Here is a 12933-nt window from a genome sequence, read left to right on the forward strand (position 1 = left end):
TCGACAGCAGCTATACAGTGCAGTCCTCTTCAACTGAATGCATACTGCAGGCACACAGCACAGTCACCTATCACTGCATGTAGACAGCAGCTGTACAGTGCAGTCCTCTTCAACTGAATGCATGCTGCAGGCACACAGTAGAGTCGTCTATCACTGCATGTCGACAGCAGCTGTACAGTGCAGTCCTCTTCAACTGAATGCATACTGCAGGCACACAGTACAGTCATATAGCACTGCATGTCGACAGCAGCTGTACATTCCAGTCCTCTTCAACTGACCGCATACTGCAGGCACACAGTACAGTCATGTACCACTGCATGTCGACAGCAGCTGTACAGTGCAGTCCTCTTCAACTGAATGCATGCTGCAGGCACACAGTACAGTCATGTACAACTGCATGTCGACAGCAGCTGTACAGTGCAGTCCTCTTCAACTGACCGCATACTGCAGGCACACGGTACAGTCATCGACCACTGCATGCATACAGCAGCTGTACAGTGCAATCCTCTTCAACTGAATGCATGCTGCAGGCACACTGCACAGTCACCTATCACTGCATGTCGACAGCAGCTGTACAGTGAAGTCCTCTTCAACTGACCGCATACTGCAGGCACACGGTACAGTCATCGACCACTGCATGGCAGCAGCTGTACAGTGCATTCATCTTCAACTGAATGCATGCTGCAGGCACACAGCACAGTCACCTATCACTGCATGTCGACAGCAGCTGTACAGTGCAGTCATCTTCAACTGAATGCATGCTGCAGGCACACAGTAGAGTCGTCTATCACTGCATGTCGACAGCAGCTATACAGTGCAGTCCTCTTCAACTGAATGCATGCTACAGGCACACAGTACAGTCATGTACCACTGCATGTCGACAGCAGCTGTACAGTGCAGTCCTCTTCAACTGAATGCATGCTGCAGGCACACAGTAGAGTCATGTACCACTGCATGTCGACAGCAGCTGTACAGTGCAGTCCTCTTCAACTGAATGCATGCTGCAGGCACACAGTACAGTCATGTACAACTGCATGTCGACAGCAGCTGTACAGTGCAGTCCTCTTCAACTGACCGCATACTGCAGGCACACGGTACAGTCATCGACCACTGCATGCATACAGCAGCTGTACAGTGCAATCCTCTTCAACTGAATGCATGCTGCAGGCACACTGCACAGTCACCTATCACTGCATGTCGACAGCAACTGTACAGTGAAGTCCTCTTCAACTGACTGCATACTGCAGGCAAACGGTACAGTCATGGACCACTGCATGGCAGCAGCTGTACAGTGCAATCCTCTTCAACTGAATGCATGCTGCAGGCACACAGCACAGTCACCTATCACTGCATGTCGACAGCAGCTGTACAGTGCAGTCATCTTCAACTGAATGCATGCTGCAGGCACACAGTAGAGTCGTCTATCACTGCATGTCGACAGCAGCTATACAATGCAGTCCTCTTCCACTGAATGCATGCTACAGGCACACAGTACAGTCATGTACCACTGCATGTCGACAGCAGCTGTACAGTGCAGTCCTCTTCAACTGAATGCATGCTGCAGGCACACTGTAGAGTCATGTACCACTGCATGTCGACAGCAGCTATACAGTGCAGTCCTCTTCAACTGAATGCATACTGCAGGCACACAGTACAGTCATGTACCAATGCATGTCGACAGCAGCTATACAGTGCAGTCCTCTTCAACTGAATGCATACTGCAGGCACACAGCACAGTCACCTATCACTGCATGTAGACAGCAGATGTACAGTGCAGTCCTCTTCAACTGAATGCATGCTGCAGGCACACAGTAGAATCGTCTATCACTGCATGTTGACAGCAGCTGTACAGTGCAGTCCTCTTCAACTGAATGCATGCTGCAGGCACACAGTAGAGTCATGTACCACTGCATGTCGACAGCAGCTGTACAGTGCAGTCCTGTTCAACTGAATGCATGCTGCAGGCACACAGTAGAGTCGTCTATCACTGCATGTCGACAGCAGCTCTACAGTGCAGTCCTCTTCAACTGAATGCATGCTGCAGGCACACAGTACAATCATGTACCACTGCATGTCGACAGCAGCTGTACAGTGCAGTCCTCTTCAACTGAATGCATGCGGCAGGCACACAGTAGAGCCATGTACCACCGCATGTCGACATCAGCTATACAGTGCAGTCCTCTTCATCTGAATGCATGCTGCAGGCACACAGTACAGTCATGTACCACTGCATGTCGACAGCAGCTATACAGTGCAGTCCTCTTCAACTGAATGCATGCTGCAGGCACACAGCACAGTCACCTATCACTGCATGTCGACAGCAGCTGTACAGTGCAGTCCTCTTCAACTGAATGCATGCTGCATGCACACAGTACAGTCATGTACCACTGCATGTCGACAGCAGCTGTACAGTGCAGTCCTCTTCAACTGAATGCATGCTGCAGGCACACAGTAGAGTCATTTACCACTGCATGTCGACAGCAGCTGTACAGTGCAGTCCTCTTCAACTGAATGCATACTGCAGGCACACAGTACAGTCGTCTATCACTGCATGTCGACAGCAGCTGTACAGTGCAGTCCTCTTCAACTGAATGCATGCTGCAGGCACACAGTACAGTCATGTAAAACTGCATGTCGACAGCAGCTGTACAGTGCAGTCCTGTTCAACTGAATGCATGCTGCAGGCACACAGTAGAGGCGTCTATCACTGCATGTCGACAGCAGCTGTACAGTGCAGTCCTCTTCGACTGAATGCATGCTGCAGGCACACGGTACAGTCATGTACCACTGCGTGTCAACAGCAGCTGTACAGTGAAGTCCTCTTCAACTGAATGCATGCTGCAGGCACACAGTAGAGTCATGTACCACTGCATGTCGACATCAGCTATACAGTGCAGTCCTCTTCAACTGAATGCATGCTGCAGGCACACAGTACAGTGATGTACCACTGCATGTCGACAGCAGCTATACAGTGCAGTCCTCTTCAACTGAATGCATGCTGCAGGCACACAGCACAGTCACCTATCACTGCATGTCGACAGCAGCTGTACAGTGCAGTCCTCTTCAACTGAATGCATGCTGCAGGCACACAGCACAGTCACCTATCACTGCATGTCGACAGCAGCTGTACAGTGCAGTCCTCTTCAACTGAATTCATGCTGCAGGCACACAGTACAGTCATGTACCACTGCATGTCGACAGCAGCTGTACAGTGCAGTCCTCTTCAACTGAATGCATGCTGCAGGGACACAGTACAGTCATGTACCACTGCATGTCGACAGCAGCTGTACAGTGCAGTCCTCTTCAACTGAATGCGTACTGCAGGCACACAGTAACGTTGTCTATCACTGCATTTCGCCAGCAGCTGTACAGTGCAGTCCTCTTCAACTGAATGCATACTGCAGTACACAGTGCAGTCGTCTATCACTGCATGTCGACAGCAGCTGTACAGTGCAGTCCTCTTCAACTGAATGCATACTGCATGCACACGGTACAATCATCTATCACTGCATGTCGACAGCAGCTGTACAGTGCAGTCCTCTTCAACTGACCGCATACTGCAGGCACACGGTACAGTCATGTACCACTGCATGCATACAGCAGCTGTACAGTGCAGTCCTCTTCAAATGACCGCATACTGCAGGCACACAGTACAGTCATGTACTACTGCATGTCGACAGCAGCTGTACAGTGCAGTCTTCTTCAACTGACCGCATACTGCAGGCACACAGTACAGTCATCTATCACTGCATGTCGACAGCAGCTGTACAGTGCAGTCCTCTTCAACTGACCGCATACTGCAGGCACATGGTACAGTCATCGACCACTGCATGCATACAGCAGCTGTACAGTGCAATCCTCTTCAACTGAATGCATGCTGCAGGCACACAGCACAGTCACCTATCACTGCATGTCGACAGCAGCTGTACAGTGCAGTCTTCTTCAACTGACCGCATACTGCAGGCACACAGTACAGTCATCTATCACTGCATGTCGACAGCAGCTGTACAGTGCAGTCCTCTTCAACTGACCGCATACTGAAGGCACACGGTACAGTCATCAACCACTGCATGCATACAGCAGCTGTACAGTGCAATCCTCTTCAACTGAATGCATGCTGCAGGCACACAGCACAGTCACCTATCATTGCATGTCGACAGCAGCTGTACAGTGCAGTGCTCTTCAACGGAATGCATGCTGCAGGCACACAGTAGAGTCGTCTATCACTGCATGTCGACAGCAGCTGTACAGTGCAGTCCTCTTCAACTGAATGCATGCTGCAGGCACACAGTAGAGTCATGTACCACAGCATGTCGACAGCATCTATACAGTGCAGTCCTCTTCAACTGAATGCATACTGCAGGCACACAGTACAGTCATGTACCACTGCATGTCGACAGCAGCTATACAGTGCAGTCCTCTTCAATTGAATGCATGCTGCAGGCACACATCACAGACACCTATCACTGCATGTCGACAGCAGCTGTACAGTGCAGACCTCTTCACTGAATGCATGCTGCAGGCACACAGTAGAGTCATCTATCACTGCATGTCGACAGCAACTGTACAGTGCAGTCCTCTTCAACTGAATGCATGCTGCATGCACACAGTACAGTCATGTACCACTGCATGTCGACAGCAGCTGTACAGTGCAGTCCTCTTCAACTGAATGCATGCTGCAGGCACACAGTAGAGTCGTCTATCACTGCATGTCGACAGCAGCTGTACAGTGCAGTCCTTTTCAACTGAATGCATGCTGCAGGCACACAGTACAGTCATGTACCACTGCATGTCGACAGCAGCTGTACAGTGCAGTCCTCTTCAACTGAATGCATGCTGCAGGCACACAGTAGAGTCATGTACCACTGCATGTCGACAGCAGCTATACAGTGCAGTCCTCTTCAACTGAATGCATGCTGCAGGCACACAGTAGAGTCGTCTATCACTGCATGTCGACAGCAGCTGTACAGTGCAGTCCTCTTCAACTGAATGCATGCTGCAGGCACACAGTACAGTCATGTACCACTGCATGTCGACAGCAGCTGTACAGTGCAGTCCTCTTCAACTGAATGCATGCTGCAGGCACACAGTAGAGTCATGTACCACTGCATGGCGACAGCAGCTATACAGTGCAGTCCTCTTCAACTGAATGCATAATACAGGCACACAATACAGTCATGTACCACTGCATGTCGACAGCAGCTATACAGTGCAGTCCTCTTCAACTGAATGCATGCTGCAGGCACACAGCACAGTCACCTATCACTGCATGTCGACAGCAGCTGTACAGTGCAGGCCTCTTCAACTGAATGCATGCTGCAGGCACACAGTAGAATCATGTACCACTGCATGTCGACAGCAGCTATACAATGCAGTCCTCTTCAACTGAATGCATGCTGCAGGCACACAGTACGGGCATGTACCACTGCATGTCGACAGGAGCTATACAGTGCAGTCCTCTTCAACTGAATGCATGCTGCAGGCACACAGCACAGTCACCTATCACTGCATGTCGACAGCAGCTGTACAGTGCAGTCCTCTTCAACTGAATGCATGCTGCAGGCACACAGTAGAGTTGTCTATCACTGCATGTCGACAGCAGCTATGCAGTGCAGTCCTCTTCAACTGAATTCATGCTGCAGGCACACAGTACAGTCATGTACCACTGCATGTCGACAGCAGCTGTACAGTGCAGTCTTCTTCAACTGACCGTATACTGCAGGCACACGGTACAGTCATCGACCACTGCATGCATACAGCAGCTGTACAGTGCAATCCTCTTCAATTGAATGCATGCTGCAGGCACACAGCACAGTCACCTATCACTGCATGTCGACAGCAGCTGTACAGTGCAGTCCTCTTCAACTGACCGCATACTGCAGGCACACGGTACAGTCATCGACCACTGCATGCATACAGCAGCTGTACAGTGCAATCCTCTTCAACTGAATGCATGCTGCAGGCACACAGCACAGTCACCTATCACTGCATGTTGACAGCAACTGTACAGTGCAGTCCTCTTCAACTGAATGCATGCTGCAGGCACACAGTAGAGTCGTCTATCACTGCATGTCGACAGCAGCTGTACAGTGCAGTCCTCTTCAACTGAATGCATGCTGCAGGCACACAGTACAGTCATGTACCACTGCATGTCGACAGCAGCTGTACAGTGCAGTCCTCGTCAACTGAATGCATGCTGCAGGCACACAGCACAGTCACCTATCACTGCATGTCGACAGCAGCTGTACAGTGCAGACCTCTTGAACTGAATACATGCAGCAGGCACACAGCAGAGTCGTCTATCACTGCATGTCGACAGCAGCTGTACAGTGCAGTCCTCTTCAACTGAATGCATGCTGCAGGCACACAGTACAGTCATGTACCACTGCATGACGACAGCAGCTGTACAGTGCAGTCCTCTTCAACTGAATGAATGCTGCAGGCACACAGAAGAGTCGTCTATCATTGCATGTCGACAGCAGCTGTACAGTGCAGTCCTCTTCAACTGAATGCATGCTGCAGGCACACAGTACAGTCATGTACCACTGCATGTCGACAGCAGCTGTACAGTGCAGTCCTCTTCAACTGAATGCATACTGCAGGCACACAGTACAGTCATGTACCGCTGCATGTCGACAGCAGCTATACAGTGCAGTCCTTTTCAACTGAATGCATGCTGCAGGCACACAGCACAGTCACCTATCACTGCATGTCGACAGCAGCTGTACAGTGCAGTCCTCTTCGACTGAATGCCTGCTGCAGGCACACAGTAGAATCACGTACCACTGCATGTCGACAGCAGCTATACAGTGCAGTCCTCTTCAACTGAATGCATGCTGCAGGCACATAGTACAGTCATGTACCACTGCATGTCGGCAGCAGCTATACAGTGCAGTCCTCTTTAACTGAATGCATGCTGCAGGCACACAGCACAGTCAACTATCACTGCATGTCGACAGCAGCTGTACAGTGCAGTCCTCTTCAACTGGCCGCATACTGCAGGCACACAGTACAGTCAAGTCCCACTGCATTTCGACAGCAGCTATACAGTGCAGTCCTCTTCAACTGAATGCATGCTGCAGGCAACCAGCACAGTCTCCTATAACTGCATGTCGACAGCAGCTGTACAGTGCAGTCCTCTTCAACTGACCGCATACTGCAGGCACACAGTACAGTCATGTACCACTGCATGTCGACAGCAGCTGCACAGTGCAGTCCTCTTCAACTGAATGCATGCTGCAGGCACACAGCACAGTCACCTATCACTGCATGTCGATAGCAGCTGTACAGTCCTCTTCAACTGAATGCATGCTGCAGGCACACAGTACAGTTGTCTATCACTGCATGTCGACAGCAGCTGTACAGTACAGTCCTCTTCAACTGACCGCATACTGCAGGCACACAGTACAGTCGTCTATCACTGCATGTTGACAGCAGCTGTAGAGTGCAGTCCTCTTCAACTGACCACATACTGCAGGCATACAGTACAGTCATTTACCACTGCATGTCGACAGCAGCTGTACAGTGCAGTCCTCTTCAACTGGCTGCATACTGCAGGCACACAGTACAGTCCTGTACCACTGCATGTCGACAGCAGCTGTACAGTGCAGTCCTCTTCAACTGAATGCATGCTGCAGGCACACAGCACAGACACCTATCACTGCATGTCGACAGCAGCTATACAGTGCAGTTCTCTTCAACTTACTGCATATTGCAGGCACACAGTGCAGTCATCTATCACTGCATGTCGACAGCAGCTGTACAGTGCAGTCCTCTTCAACTGACCGCATACTGCAGGCACACAGTACAGTCATGCACCACTGCATGTCGACAGCAGCTGTACAGTGCAGTCCTCTTCAACTGAATGCATGCTGCAGGCACACAGCACAGTCACCTATCACTGCATGTCGACAGCAGCTGTACAGTGCAGTCCTCTTCAACTGACCGCATACTGCAGGCACACAGTACAGTCATGTACCACTGCATGTCAACAGCAGCTGTACAGTGCAGTCCTCTTCAAGTGAATGCATGCTGCAGGCACACAGCACAGTCACCTATCACTGCATGTCGACAGCAGCTGTACAGTGCAGTCCTCTTCAACTGAATGCATGCTGCAGGCACACAGTACAGTCGTCTATCACTGCATGTCGACAGCAGCTGTACATTACAGTCCTCTTCAACTGACCGCATACTGCAGGCACACAGTACAGTCATCTATCACTGCATGTCGACAGCAGCTGTACAGTGCAGTCCTCTTCAACTGACCGCATACTGCAGGCACACAGTACAGTCATGTACCACTGCATGTCGACAGCAGCTGTACAGTGCAGTCCTCTTCAACTGACCGCATGCTGCAGGCACACAGTACAGTCATGTACCACTGCATGTCGACAGCAGCTGTACAGTGCAGTCCTCTTCAACTGAATGCATGCTGCAGGCACACAGCACAGTCGTCTATCACTGCATGTCGACAGCAGCTGTGAAGTGCAGTCTTCTTCAACTGAATGCCTGCTGCAGACACACAGCACAGTCTATCACTGCATGTCGACAGCAGCTGTACAGTGCAGTCCTCTTCAACTGAATGCATGCTGCAGGCACACAGTACAGTCGTCTGTCAGTGCATGTCGACAGCAGCTGTACAGTGCAGTCCTCTTCAACTGAATGCAAGCTGCAGGCACACAGTACAGTTGTCTATCACTGCATGTCGACAGCAGCTGTACAGTCCAGCCCTCTTCAACTGAATGCATGCTGCAGGCACACAGTACAGTCATGTACCACTGCATGTCGAGAGCAGCTGTACAGTGCAGTCCTCTTCAACTGAATGCATGCTGCAGGCACACAGTACAGTCATGTACCACTGCATGTCGACAGCAGCTGTACAGTGCAGTCCTCTTCAACTGAATGCATACTGCAGGCACACAGTACCGTCGTCTATCAGTGCATGTCGACAGCAGCTGTACAGTGCAGTCCTCTTAAACTGAATGCATGCTGCAGGCACACAGTACAGTCGCCTATCAGTGCATGTCGACAGCAGCTGTACAGTCCAGTCCTCTTCAACTGAATGCATGCTGCAGGCACACAGTACAGTCGTCTATCACTGCATGTCGACAGCAGCTGTACAGTCCAGTCCTCTTCAACTGAATGCATGCTGCAGGCACACAGTACAGTCGTCTATCACTGCATGTCGACAGCAGCTGTACAGTGCAGTCCTCTTTAACTGAATGCATGCTGCAGGCACACAGTACAGTCGTCTATCACTGCATGTCGACAGCAGCTGTACAGTGAAGTCCTCTTCAACTGAATGCATGCAGCAGGCACACAGTACAGTCGTCTATCACTGCATGTAGACAGCAGCTGTACAGTCCATTCCTCTTCAACTGACCGCATGCTGAAGGCACACAGTACAGTCATGTATCACTGCATGTCGACAGCAGCTGTACAGTGCAGTCCTCTTCAACTGAATGCATGCTGCAGGCACACAGTACAGTCGTCTATCACTGCATGTCGACAGCAGCTGTACAGTGCAGTCCTCCTCAACTGAATGCACGCTGCAGGCACACAGCACAGTCACCTTTCACTGCATGTCGACAGCAGCTGTACAGTGCAGTCCTCTTCAACTGAATGCACGCTGCAGGCACACAGCACAGTCATCAATCAGTGCATGTCGACAGCAGCTGTACAGTGCAGTCCTCTTCAACTGAATGCACGCTGCAGGCACACAGCACAGTCATGTATCAGTGCATGTCGACAGCAGCTGTACAGTCCAGTCCTCTTCAACTGAATGCATGCTGCAGGCACACAGCACAGTCGTCTATCACTGCATGTCGACATCAGCTGTAAAGTGCAGTCTTCTTCAACTGAATGCATGCTGCAAGCACACAGCGCAGTCTATCACTGCATGTCGACAGCAGCTGTACAGTGCAGTCCTCTTCAACTGAATGCATGCTGCAGGCACACAGTACAGTCGTCTATCACTGCATGTCGACAGCGCTGCAGGCACACAGCACAGTCACCTTTCACTGCATGTCGACAGCAGCTGTACAGTGCAGTCCTCTTCAACTGAATGCACGCTGCAGGCACACAGCACAGTCATCAATCAGTGCATGTCGACAGCAGCTGTACAGTGCAGTCCTCTTCAACTGAATGCATGCTGCAGGCACACAGTACAGTCGTCTATCACTGCATGTCGACAGCAGCTGTACAGTCCAGTCCTCTTCAACTGAATGCATGCTGCAGGCACACAGTACAATCATGTACCACTGCATGTCGACAGCAGCTGTACAGTGCAGCCCTCTTCAACTGAATGCATGCAGCAGGCACACAGTACAGTCGTCTATCACTGCATGTCGACAGCAGCTGTACAGTCCATTCCTCTTCAACTGACCGCATGCTGAAGGCACACAGTACAGTCCTGTATCACTGCATGTTGACAGCAGCTGTACAGTGCAGTCCTCTTCAACTGAATGCATGCTGCAGGCACACAGTACAGTCGTCTATCACTGCATGTCGACAGCAGCTGTACAGTGCAGTCCTCTTCAACTGAATGCACGCTGCAGGCACACAGCACAGTCACCTTTCACTGCATGTCGACAGCAGCTGTACAGTGCAGTCCTCTTCAACTGAATGCATGCTGCAGGCACACAGCACAGTCATCAATCAGTGCATGTCGACAGCAGCTGTACAGTGCAGTCCTCTTCAACTGAATGCACGCTGCAGGCACACAGCACAGTCATGTATCAGTGCATGTCGACAGCTGCTGTACAGTCCAGTCCTCTTCAACTGAATGCACGCTGCAGGCACACAGCACAGTCGTCTATCAGTGCATGTCGACAGCAGCTGTACAGTGCAGTCCTCTTCAACTGAATGCAAGCTGCAGGCACACAGTACAGTTGTCTATCACTGCATGTCGACAGCAGCTGTACAGTCCTCTTCAACTGAATGCATGCTGCAGGCACACAGTACAGTTGTCTATCACTGCATGTCGACAGCAGCTGTACAGTACAGTCCTCTTCAACTGACCGCATACTGCAGGCACACAGTACAGTCGTCTATCACTGCATGTTGACAGCAGCTGTAGAGTGCAGTCCTCTTCAACTGAATGCACGCTGCAGGCACACAGCACAGTCATGTATCAGTGCATGTCGACAGCTGCTGTACAGTCCAGTCCTCTTCAACTGAATGCACGCTGCAGGCACACAGCACAGTCGTCTATCAGTGCATGTCGACAGCAGCTGTACAGTGCAGTCCTCTTCAACTGAATGCATGCTGCAGGCAACCAGCACAGTCTCCTATAACTGCATGTCGACAGCAGCTGTACAGTGCAGTCCTCTTCAACTGACCGCATACTGCAGGCACACAGTACAGTCATGTACCACTGCATGTCGACAGCAGCTGCACAGTGCAGTCCTCTTCAACTGAATGCATGCTGCAGGCACACAGCACAGTCACCTATCACTGCATGTCGATAGCAGCTGTACAGTCCTCTTCAACTGAATGCATGCTGCAGGCACACAGTACAGTTGTCTATCACTGCATGTCGACAGCAGCTGTACAGTACAGTCCTCTTCAACTGACCGCATACTGCAGGCACACAGTACAGTCGTCTATCACTGCATGTTGACAGCAGCTGTAGAGTGCAGTCCTCTTCAACTGACCACATACTGCAGGCATACAGTACAGTCATTTACCACTGCATGTCGACAGCAGCTGTACAGTGCAGTCCTCTTCAACTGGCTGCATACTGCAGGCACACAGTACAGTCCTGTACCACTGCATGTCGACAGCAGCTGTACAGTGCAGTCCTCTTCAACTGAATGCATGCTGCAGGCACACAGCACAGACACCTATCACTGCATGTCGACAGCAGCTATACAGTGCAGTTCTCTTCAACTTACTGCATATTGCAGGCACACAGTGCAGTCATCTATCACTGCATGTCGACAGCAGCTGTACAGTGCAGTCCTCTTCAACTGACCGCATACTGCAGGCACACAGTACAGTCATGCACCACTGCATGTCGACAGCAGCTGTACAGTGCAGTCCTCTTCAACTGAATGCATGCTGCAGGCACACAGCACAGTCACCTATCACTGCATGTCGACAGCAGCTGTACAGTGCAGTCCTCTTCAACTGAATGCATGCTGCAGGCACACAGTACAGTCGTCTATCACTGCATGTCGACAGCAGCTGTACATTACAGTCCTCTTCAACTGACCGCATACTGCAGGCACACAGTACAGTCATCTATCACTGCATGTCGACAGCAGCTGTACAGTGCAGTCCTCTTCAACTGACCGCATACTGCAGGCACACAGTACAGTCATGTACCACTGCATGTCGACAGCAGCTGTACAGTGCAGTCCTCTTCAACTGAATGCATGCTGCAGGCACACAGCACAGTCGTCTATCACTGCATGTCGACAGCAGCTGTGAAGTGCAGTCTTCTTCAACTGAATGCCTGCTGCAGACACACAGCACAGTCTATCACTGCATGTCGACAGCAGCTGTACAGTGCAGTCCTCTTCAACTGAATGCATGCTGCAGGCACACAGTACAGTCGTCTGTCAGTGCATGTCGACAGCAGCTGTACAGTGCAGTCCTCTTCAACTGAATGCAAGCTGCAGGCACACAGTACAGTTGTCTATCACTGCATGTCGACAGCAGCTGTACAGTCCAGCCCTCTTCAACTGAATGCATGCTGCAGGCACACAGTACAGTCATGTACCACTGCATGTCGAGAGCAGCTGTACAGTGCAGTCCTCTTCAACTGAATGCATGCTGCAGGCACACAGTACAGTCATGTACCACTGCATGTCGACAGCAGCTGTACAGTGCAGTCCTCTTCAACTGAATGCATACTGCAGGCACACAGTACCGTCGTCTATCAGTGCATGTCGACAGCAGCTGTACAGTGCAGTCCTCTTAAACTGAATG

Source organism: Ambystoma mexicanum, chromosome 7p, assembly GCF_040938575.1.
Source record: "Ambystoma mexicanum isolate Mex_15411 chromosome 7p, UKY_AmexF1_1, whole genome shotgun sequence".
NCBI lineage: Eukaryota > Metazoa > Chordata > Amphibia > Caudata > Ambystomatidae > Ambystoma > Ambystoma mexicanum.